General features: G+C 38.9%; 1 long non-coding RNA gene across 1 annotated transcript; it reads right to left on the reverse strand.

Moving 5' to 3' along the window:
• Positions 1–1,245: 1,245 nt before the first annotated feature.
• On the reverse strand, positions 1,246–11,512 carry LOC147676760 (uncharacterized). The gene is made up of 8 exons (XR_015302436.1): positions 11,434–11,512; positions 9,953–10,074; positions 8,503–8,624; positions 7,051–7,174; positions 5,600–5,722; positions 4,148–4,271; positions 2,697–2,819; positions 1,246–1,368 (listed from the first exon to the last, which is right to left on the reverse strand). It is a non-coding gene; the product is annotated as an uncharacterized LOC147676760 (long non-coding RNA).
• Between the last annotated feature and the right edge of the window lie 209 nt (positions 11,513–11,721).

Below are 11,721 nucleotides of genomic sequence, written 5' to 3' on the forward strand. Positions count from 1 at the left end.
ATACTAGGGAGTCTGTTTTATTGTGAAAATCAACAGCTCAATTAAAAAATCAAATCTCAATTTGTGTTTATAACCTCTCATACTTCTCTGCATTCCCTTGCCTCATTTGCTAACACTCTCTAAACAATTGTAGCACGTACATTGGGATATAAATCTTTTTGCCAGCCAAGTGGCAGCGCACCCTTCTTACTTCCTTTGTTTTAGGATATGGTACACCAGTAGCGATTAAGCCAGCTGGTAAGTTGAGAGAGGAAGGGTTATGCTACAGTTAACAGGAATAATAGAAACTATGAATAGCATAATTTGCATCTTCTCTTTAGCCAAATCCTACCAGTGCAGCAATGGTGAAGTTGAGACTCTTATGCTCAAACCTGCGTTCATACAAATGTGTAAGTCTAAATAAAGTTCTAATTTCTTTCTTCGTACCATCTCATCTTTTCGTTGGGCATCCTATCTACCCTGCAACTCATCTCATTACCAAGATAAATGTATCCTACTCCTTGTTAGGCAACAGAGTGGCTCTCATGTCAGACAACATCTTCCTTTACCTTCATGATGCCAGCTGCTTTGCAACAGAGTGGCCTTCTAGTCGGAAAACATCTTGCTTTAGCTTTATGATGTCAGACTGCTAGGCAACAGAATGGCACCTCATGTCAGACAACTTCTTGCTTTAGCTTTATGATGTCAGACACCCCTGGACCAATTGTCCTTGTGGAAGCCAACCACACAGGAGGATGAGATATCAGAAGTTATGCAGTAGGTTACTATCTGTATTCATGACTGCCAGCCACGTAGGAGGGGGAATGGTAAAGGAATGGGAACCAGTCGAAGCACTGTGTCCTTTTCGAAAGTGGGATTGAGGTACAAAGACAGATTAACCTTAACAACACTCCATCTTGAGTATCAGAGTCCAACATCGAGAGTGCAGGAGAAGAGGTTAGATGAGCTTCCTTCCTTGAGTATGTAACACTATTTTTCATAAGTGAGATGGTGCATTTCAGTCTCAAAGGCAGCTATTTCCTCGAATCGAACATTGCTAGCACCAGGATCTAAAGCATGTTTTATTAGAGTTTGAGTCAGTCAGTCTTTTATTAACTATCATGACCAACATAATGTGATTCATATTACTTCCATCTTGACAGAAATTATATTCAGGCACAGGCTCCCACTATAAATTAGTGAGGACATTCCGATGCTATTTACATCTTTTTAATGACTAAAAGAATGATTGGGAGTTTTACTTACCACATAAATTGGTAAAATGATGCAGTATGCCAGAAGACTTCCTTATCTTTTTTTTGCTTCAGTCTCGGATATTCAGAGAAACTCTGCTGTGAAACACTGCCACTGCTGGTCATTCAGTATAATCTGCAGATGGAAAAGTCCACTGTTAGTACATTTAGTATAAGCAATACAAAAAGTTTAGATTTTTATAAAGGGTAACCAGATCAATACTATGGAGTCTGTTTTATTGTGAAAATCAACAGCTCAATTAAAAAATCAAATCTCAATTTGTGTTTATAACCTCTCATACTTCTCTGCATTCCCTTGCCTCATTTGCTAACACTCTCTAAACAATTGTAGCACGTACATTGGGATATAAATCTTTTTGCCAGCCAAGTGGCAGCGCACCCTTCTTACTTCCTTTGTTTTAGGATATGGTACACCAGTAGCGATTAAGCCAGCTGGTAAGTTGAGAGAGGAAGGGTTATGCTACAGTTAACAGGAATAATAGAAACTATGAATAGCATAATTTGCATCTTCTCTTTAGCCAAATCCTACCAGTGCAGCAATGGTGAAGTTGAGACTCTTATGCTTAAACCTGCGTTCATACAAATGTGTAAGTCTAAATAAAGTTTTAATATCTTTCTTCGTACCATCTCCTCTTTTCGTTGGGCATCCTATCTACCCTGCAACTCATCTCATTACCAAGATAAATGTATCCTACTCCTTGTTAGGCAACAGAGTGGCTCTCATGTCAGACAACATCTTCCTTTACCTTCATGATGCCAGCTGCTTTGCAACAGAGTGGCCTTCTAGTCAGAAAACATCTTGCTTTAGCTTTATGATGTCAGACTGCTAGGCAACAGAATGGCACCTCATGTCAGAAAACTTCTTGCTTTAGCTTTATGATGTCAGACACCCCTGGACCAATTGTCCTTGTGGAAGCTAACCACACAGGAGGATGAGATATCAGAAGTTACGCAGTAGGTTACTATCTGTATTCATGACTGCCAGCCACGTTGGAGGGGGAATGGTAAAGGAATGGGAACCAGTCAATGCACTGTGTCCTTTTCGAAAGTGGGATTGAGGTACAAAGACAGATTAACCTTAACAACAATCCATCTTGAGTATCAGAGTCCAACATCCAGAGTGCAGGAGAAGAGGTTAGATGAGCTTTCTTCCTTGAGTATGTAACACTATTTTTCATAAGTGAGATGGTGCATTTCAGTCTCAAAGGCAGATATTTCCTCGAATAGAACGTTGCTAGCACCAGGATCTAAAGCAGGTTTTAGTAGAGTTTGAGTCAGTCAGTCTTTTATTAACTATCATGACCAACATAATGTGATACATATTACTTCCATCTTGACAGAAATAATATTCAGGCACAGGCTCCCACTATAAATAGGTGAGGACATTCCGATGCTATTTACATCTTTTTAATGCCTAAAAGAATGATTGGGAGTTTTACTTACCACATAAATTGGTAAAATGATGCAGTATGTCAGAAGACTTCCTTTTTTTTTTTTTGCTTCAGTCTCGGCAATTCAGAGAAACTCTGCTGTGAAACACTGCCACTGCTGGTCATTCAGTATAATCTGCAGATGGAAAAGTCCACTGTTAGTACATTTAGTATAAGCAATACAAAAAGTTTAGATTTTTATAAAGGGTAACCAGATCAATACTATGGAGTCTGTTTTATTGTGAAAATCAACAGCTCAATTAAAAAATCAAATCTCAATTTGTGTTTATAACCTCTCATACTTCTCTGCATTCCCTTACCTCATTTGCTAACACTCTCTAAACAATTGTAGCACGTACATTGGGATATAAATCTTTTTGCCTGCCAAGTGGCAGCGCACCCTTCTTACTTCCTTTGTTTTAGGATATGGTACACCAGTAGCGATTAATCCAGCTGGTAAGTTGAGAGAGGAAGGGTTATGCTACAGTTAACAGGAATAATAGAAACTATGAATAGCATAATTTGCATCTTCTCTTTAGCCAAATCCTACCAGTGCAGCAATGGTGAAGTTGAGACTCTTATGCTTAAACCTGCGTTCATACAAATGTGTAAGTCTAAATAAAGTTTTAATTTCTTTCTTCGTACCATCTCATCTTTTCGTTGGGCATCCTATCTACCCTGCAACTCATCTCATTACCAAGATAAATGTATCCTACTCCTTGTTAGGCAACAGATTGGCTCTCATGTCAGACAACAGCTTCCTTTACCTTCATGATGCCAGCTGCTTTGCAACAGAGTGGCCTTCTAGTCAGAAAACATCTTGCTTTAGCTTTATGATGTCAGACTGCTAGGCAACAGAATGGCACCTCATGTCAGAAAACTTCTTGCTTTAGCTTTATGATGTCAGACACCCCTGGACCAATTGTCCTTGTGGAAGCTAACCACACAGGAGGATGAGATATCAGAAGTTACGCAGTAGGTTACTATCTGTATTCATGACTGCCAGCCACGTTGGAGGGGGAATGGTAAAGGAATGGGAACCAGTCAAAGCACTGTGTCCTTTTCGAAAGTGGGATTGAGGTACAAAGACAGATTAACCTTAACAACAATCCATCTTGAGTATCAGAGTCCAACATCCAGAGTGCAGGAGAAGAGGTTAGATGAGCTTTCTTCCTTGAGTATGTAACACTATTTTTCATAAGTGAGATGGTGCATTTCAGTCTTAAAGGCAGATATTTCCTCGAATAGAACGTTGCTAGCACCAGGATCTAAAGCAGGTTTTAGTAGAGTTTGAGTCAGTCAGTCTTTTATTAACTATCATGACCAACATAATGTGATACATATTACTTCCATCTTGACAGAAATAATATTCAGGCACAGGCTCCCACTATAAATTAGTGAGGACATTCCGATGCTATTTACATCTTTTTAATGCCTAAAAGAATGATTGGGAGTTTTACTTACCACATAAATTGGTAAAATGATGCAGTATGTCAGAAGACTTCCTTTTTTTTTTTTTTGCTTCAGTCTCGGCAATTCAGAGAAACTCTGCTGTGAAACACTGCCACTGCTGGTCATTCAGTATAATCTGCAGATGGAAAAGTCCACTGTTAGTACATTTAGTATAAGCAATACAAAAAGTTTAGATTTTTATAAAGGGTAACCAGATCAATACTATGGAGTCTGTTTTATTGTGAAAATCAACAGCTCAATTAAAAAATCAAATCTCAATTTGTGTTTATAACCTCTCATACTTCTCTGCCTTCCCTTGCCTTATTTGCGAACACTCTCTAAACAATTGTAGCACGTACATTGGGATATAAATCTTTTTACCAGCCAAGTGGCAGCGCACCCTTCTTACTTCCTTTGTTTTAGGATATGGTACACCAGTAGCGATTAAGCCAGCTGGTAAGTTGAGAGAGGAAGGGTTATGCTACAGTTAACAGGAATAATAGAAACTATGAATAGCATAATTTGCATCTTCTCTTTAGCCAAATCCTACCAGTGCAGCAATGGTGAAGTTGAGACTCTTATGCTCAAACCTGCGTTCATACAAATGTGTAAGTCTAAATAAAGTTCTAATTTCTTTCTTCGTACCATCTCATCTTTTCGTTGGGCATCCTATCTACCCTGCAACTCATCTCATTACCAAGATAAATGTATCCTACTCCTTGTTAGGCAACAGAGTGGCTCTCATGTCAGACAACATCTTCCTTTACCTTCATGATGCCAGCTGCTTTGCAACAGAGTGGCCTTCTAGTCAGAAAACATCTTGCTTTAGCTTTATGATGTCAGACTGCTAGGCAACAGAATGGCACCTCATGTCAGAAAACTTCTTGCTTTAGCTTTATGATGTCAGACACCCCTGGACCAATTGTCCTTGTGGAAGCTAACCACACAGGAGGATGAGATATCAGAAGTTACGCAGTAGGTTACTATCTGTATTCATGACTGCCAGCCACGTTGGAGGGGGAATGGTAAAGGAATGGGAACCAGTCAAAGCACTGTGTCCTTTTCGAAAGTGGGATTGAGGTACAAAGACAGATTAACCTTAACAACAATCCATCTTGATTATCAGAGTCCAACATCCAGAGTGCAGGAGAAGAGGTTAGATGAGCTTTCTTCCTTGAGTATGTAACACTATTTTTCATAAGTGAGATGGTGCATTTCAGTCTCAAAGGCAGATATTTCCTCGAATAGAACGTTGCTAGCACCAGGATCTAAAGCAGGTTTTAGTAGAGTTTGAGTCAGTCAGTCTTTTATTAACTATCATGACCAACATAATGTGATACATATGACTTCCATCTTGACAGAAATAATATTCAGGCACAGGCTCCCACTATAAATTAGTGAGGACATTCCGATGCTATTTACATCTTTTTAATGCCTAAAAGAATGATTGGGAGTTTTACTTACCACATAAATTGGTAAAATGACGCAGTATGCCAGAAGACTTCCTTATCTTTTTTTTGCTTCAGTCTCGGCAATTCAGAGAAACTCTGCTGTGAAACACTGCCACTGCTGGTCATTCAGTATAATCTGCAGATGGAAAAGTCCACTGTTAGTACATTTAGTATAAGCAATACAAAAAGTTTAGATTTTTATAAAGGGTAACCAGATCAATACTATGGAGTCTGTTTTATTGTGAAAATCAACAGCTCAATTAAAAAATCAAATCTCAATTTGTGTTTATAACCTCTCATACTTCTCTGCATTCCCTTGCCTCATTTGCTAACACTCTCTAAACAATTGTAGCACGTACATTGGGATATAAATCTTTTTGCCAGCCAAGTGGCAGCGCACCCTTCTTACTTCCTTTGTTTTAGGATATGGTACACCAGTAGCGATTAAGCCAGCTGGTAAGTTGAGAGAGGAAGGGTTATGCTACAGTTAACAGGAATAATAGAAACTATGAATAGCATAATTTGCATCTTCTCTTTAGCCAAATCCTACCAGTGCAGCAATGGTGAAGTTGAGACTCTTATGCTTAAACCTGAGTTCATACAAATGTGTAAGTCTAAATAAAGTTTTAATTTCTTTCTTCGTACCATCTCATCTTTTCGTTGGGCATCCTATCTACCCTGCAACTCATCTCATTACCAAGATAAATGTATCCTACTCCTTGTTAGGCAACAGAGTGGCTCTCATGTCAGACAACATCTTCCTTTACCTTCATGATGCCAGCTGCTTTGCAACAGAGTGGCCTTCTAGTCAGAAAACATCTTGCTTTAGCTTTATGATGTCAGACTGCTAGGCAACAGAATGGCACCTCATGTCAGAAAACTTCTTGCTTTAGCTTTATGATGTCAGACACCCCTGGACCAATTGTCCTTGTGGAAGCTAACCACACAGGAGGATGAGATATCAGAAGTTACGCAGTAGGTTACTATCTGTATTCATGACTGCCAGCCACGTAGGAGGGGGAATGGTAAAGGAATGGGAACCAGTCGAAGCACTGTGTCCTTTTCGAAAGTGGGATTGAGGTACAAAGACAGATTAACCTTAACAACAATCCATCTTGAGTATCAGAGTCCAACATACAGAGTGCAGGAGAAGAGGTTAGATGAGCTTCCTTCCTTGAGTATGTAACACTATTTTTTATTAGTGAGATGGTGCATTTCAGTCTCAAAGGCAGCAATTTCCTCGAATAGAACATTGCTAGCACCAGGATCTAAAGCAGGTTTTAGTAGAGTTTGAGTCAGTCAGTCTTTTATTAACTATCATGACCAACATAATGTGATACATATTACTTCCATCTTGACAGAAATAATATTCAGGCACAGGCTCCCACTATAAATTAGTGAGGACATTCCGATGCTATTTACATCTTTTTAATGCCTAAAAGAATGATTGGGAGTTTTACTTACCACATAAATTGGTAAAATGATGCAGTATGTAAGAAGACTTCCTTTTTTTTTTTTTTGCTTCAGTCTCGGCAATTCAGAGAAACTCTGCTGTGAAACACTGCCACTGCTGGTCATTCAGTATAATCTGCAGATGGAAAAGTCCACTGTTAGTACATTTAGTATAAGCAATACAAAAAGTTTAGATTTTTATAAAGGGTAACCAGATCAATACTATGGTGTCTGTTTTATTGTGAAAATCAACAGCTCAATTAAAAAATCAAATCTCAATTTGTGTTTATAACCTCTCATACTTCTCTGCATTCCCTTGCCTCATTTTCTAACACTCTCTAAACAATTGTAGCACGTACATTGGGATATAAATCTTTTTGCCAGCCAAGTGGCAGCGCACCCTTCTTACTTCCTTTGTTTTAGGATATGGTATACCAGTAGCGATTAAGCCAGCTGGTAAGTTGAGAGAGGAAGGGTTATGCTACAGTTAACAGGATTATTAGAAACTATGAATAGCATAATTTGCATCTTCTCTTTAGCCAAATCCTACCAGTGCAGCAATGGTGAAGTTGAGACTCTTATGCTCAAACCTGCGTTCATACAAATGTGTAAGTCTAAATAAAGTTCTAATTTCTTTCTTCGTACCATCTCATCTTTTCGTTGGGCATCCTATCTACCCTGCAACTCATCTCATTACCAAGATAAATGTATCCTACTCCTTGTTAGGCAACAGAGTGGCTCTCATGTCAGACAACATCTTCCTTTACCTTCATGATGCCAGCTGCTTTGCAACAGAGTGGCCTTCTAGTCAGAAAACATCTTGCTTTAGCTTTATGATGTCAGACTGCTAGGCAACAGAATGGCACCTCATGTCAGACAACTTCTTGCTTTAGCTTTATGATGTCAGACACCCCTGGACCAATTGTCCTTGTGGAAGCTAACCACACAGGAGGATGAGATATCAGAAGTTACGCAGTAGGTTACTATCTGTATTCATGACTGCCAGCCACGTAGGAGGGGGAATGGTAAAGGAATGGGAACCAGTCGAAGCACTGTGTCCTTTTCGAAAGTGGGATTGAGGTACAAAGACAGATTAACCTTAACAACAATCCATCTTGAGTATCAGAGTCCAACATACAGAGTGCAGGAGAAGAGGTTAGATGAGCTTCCTTCCTTGAGTATGTAACACTATTTTTTATTAGTGAGATGGTGCATTTCAGTCTCAAAGGCAGCAATTTCCTCGAATAGAACATTGCTAGCACCAGGATCTAAAGCAGGTTTTAGTAGAGTTTGAGTCAGTCAGTCTTTTATTAACTATCATGACCAACATAATGTGATTCATATTAGTTCCATCTTGACAGAAATTATATTCAGGCACAGGCTCCCACTATAAATTAGTGAGGACATTCCGATGCTATTTACATCTTTTTAATGACTAAAAGAATGATTGGGAGTTTTACTTACCACATAAATTGGTAAAATGATGCAGTATGCCAGAAGACTTCCTTATTTTTTTTTGCTTCAGTCTCGGCAATTCAGAGAAACTCTGCTGTGAACCACTGCCACTGCTGGTCATTCAGTATAATCTGCAGATGGAAAAGTCCACTGTTAGTACATTTAGTATAAGCAATACAAAAAGTTTAGATTTTTATAAAGGGTAACCAGATCAATACTATGGTGTCTGTTTTATTGTGAAAATCAACAGCTCAATTAAAAAATCAAATCTCAATTTGTGTTTATAACCTCTCATACTTCTCTGCATTCCCTTGCCTCATTTTCTAACACTCTCTAAACAATTGTAGCACGTACATTGGGATATAAATCTTTTTGCCAGCCAAGTGGCAGCGCACCCTTCTTACTTCCTTTGTTTTAGGATATGGTACACCAGTAGCGATTAAGCCAGCTGGTAAGTTGAGAGAGGAAGGGTTATGCTACAGTTAACAGGATTATTAGAAACTATGAATAGCATAATTTGCATCTTCTCTTTAGCCAAATCCTACCAGTGCAGCAATGGTGAAGTTGAGACTCTTATGCTCAAACCTGCGTTCATACAAATGTGTAAGTCTAAATAAAGTTCTAATTTCTTTCTTCGTACCATCTCATCTTTTCGTTGGGCATCCTATCTACCCTGCAACTCATCTCATTACCAAGATAAATGTATCCTACTCCTTGTTAGGCAACAGAGTGGCTCTCATGTCAGACAACATCTTCCTTTACCTTCATGATGCCAGCTGCTTTGCAACAGAGTGGCCTTCTAGTCAGAAAACATCTTGCTTTAGCTTTATGATGTCAGACTGCTAGGCAACAGAATGGCACCTCATGTCAGACAACTTCTTGCTTTAGCTTTATGATGTCAGACACCCCTGGACCAATTGTCCTTGTGGAAGCTAACCACACAGGAGGATGAGATATCAGAAGTTACGCAGTAGGTTACTATCTGTATTCATGACTGCCAGCCACGTAGGAGGGGGAATGGTAAAGGAATGGGAACCAGTCGAAGCACTGTGTCCTTTTCGAAAGTGGGATTGAGGTACAAAGACAGATTAACCTTAACAACAATCCATCTTGAGTATCAGAGTCCAACATACAGAGTGCAGGAGAAGAGGTTAGATGAGCTTCCTTCCTTGAGTATGTAACACTATTTTTTATTAGTGAGATGGTGCATTTCAGTCTCAAAGGCAGCAATTTCCTCGAATAGAACATTGCTAGCACCAGGATCTAAAGCAGGTTTTAGTAGAGTTTGAGTCAGTCAGTCTTTTATTAACTATCATGACCAACATAATGTGATTCATATTAGTTCCATCTTGACAGAAATTATATTCAGGCACAGGCTCCCACTATAAATTAGTGAGGACATTCCGATGCTATTTACATCTTTTTAATGACTAAAAGAATGATTGGGAGTTTTACTTACCACATAAATTGGTAAAATGATGCAGTATGCCAGAAGACTTCCTTATTTTTTTTTGCTTCAGTCTCGGCAATTCAGAGAAACTCTGCTGTGAACCACTGCCACTGCTGGTCATTCAGTATAATCTGAAGATGGAAAAGTCCACTGTTAGTACATTTAGTATAAGCAATACAAAAAGTTTAGATTTTTATAAAGGGTAACCAGATCAATACTATGGAGTCTGTTTTATTGTGAAAATCAACAGCTCAATTAAAAAATCAAATCTCAATTTGTGTTTATAACCTCTCATACTTCTCTGCATTCCCTTGCCTCATTTGCTAACACACTCTAAACAATTGTAGCACGTACATTGGGATATAAATCTTTTTGCCAGCCAAGTGGCAGCGCACCCTTCTTACTTCCTTTGTTTTAGGATATGGTACACCAGTAGCGATTAAGCCAGCTGGTAAGTTGAGAGAGGAAGGGTTATGCTACAGTTAACAGGAATAATAGAAACTATGAATAGCATAATTTGCATCTTCTCTTTAGCCAAATCCTACCAGTGCAGCAATGGTGAAGTTGAGACTCTTATGCTCAAACCTGCGTTCATACAAATGTGTAAGTCTAAATAAAGTTCTAATTTCTTTCTTCTTACCATCTCATCTTTTCGTTGGGCATCCTATCTACCCTGCAACTCATCTCATTACCAAGATAAATGTATCCTACTCCTTGTTAGGCAACAGAGTGGCTCTCATGTCAGACAACATCTTCCTTTACCTTCATGATGCCAGCTGCTTTGCAACAGAGTGGCCTTCTAGTCAGAAAACATCTTGCTTTAGCTTTATGATGTCAGAAAACATCTTGCTTTAGCTTTATGATGTCAGACTGCTAGGCAACAGAATGGCACCTCATGTCAGAAAACTTCTTGCTTTAGCTTTATGATGTCAGACACCCCTGGACCAATTGTCCTTGTGGAAGCTAACCACACAGGAGGATGAGATATCAGAAGTTACGCAGTAGGTTACTATCTGTATTCATGACTGCCAGCCACGTTGGAGGGGGAATGGTAAAGGAATGGGAACCAGTCAAAGCACTGTGTCCTTTTCGAAAGTGGGATTGAGGTGCAAAGACAGATTAACCTTAACAACAATCCATCTTGAGTATCAGAGTCCAACATCCAGAGTGCAGGAGAAGAGGTTAGATGAGCTTTCTTCCTTGAGTATGTAACACTATTTTTCATAAGTGAGATGGTGCATTTCAGTCTCAAAGGCAGATATTTCCTCGAATAGAACGTTGCTAGCACCAGGATCTAAAGCAGGTTTTAGTAGAGTTTGAGTCAGTCAGTCTTTTATTAACTATCATGACCAACATAATGTGATACATATTACTTCCATCTTGACAGAAATAATATTCAGGCACAGGCTCCCACTATAAATTAGTGAGGACATTCCGATGCTATTTACATCTTTTTAATGCCTAAAAGAATGATTGGGAGTTTTACTTACCACATAAATTGGTAAAATGATGCAGTATGTAAGAAGACTTCCTTTTTTTTTTTTTGCTTCAGTCTCGGCAATTCAGAGAAACTCTGCTGTGAAACACTGCCACTGCTGGTCATTCAGTATAATCTGCAGATGGAAAAGTCCACTGTTAGTACATTTAGTATAAGCAATACAAAAAGTTTAGATTTTTATAAAGGGTAACCAGATCAATACTATGGTGTCTGTTTTATTGTGAAAATCAACAGCTCAATTAAAAAATCAAATCTCAATTTGTGTTTATAACCTCTCATA

Source organism: Lissotriton vulgaris, chromosome 12 (assembly GCF_964263255.1).
Source record: "Lissotriton vulgaris chromosome 12, aLisVul1.2, whole genome shotgun sequence".
Taxonomy (NCBI): domain Eukaryota; kingdom Metazoa; phylum Chordata; class Amphibia; order Caudata; family Salamandridae; genus Lissotriton; species Lissotriton vulgaris.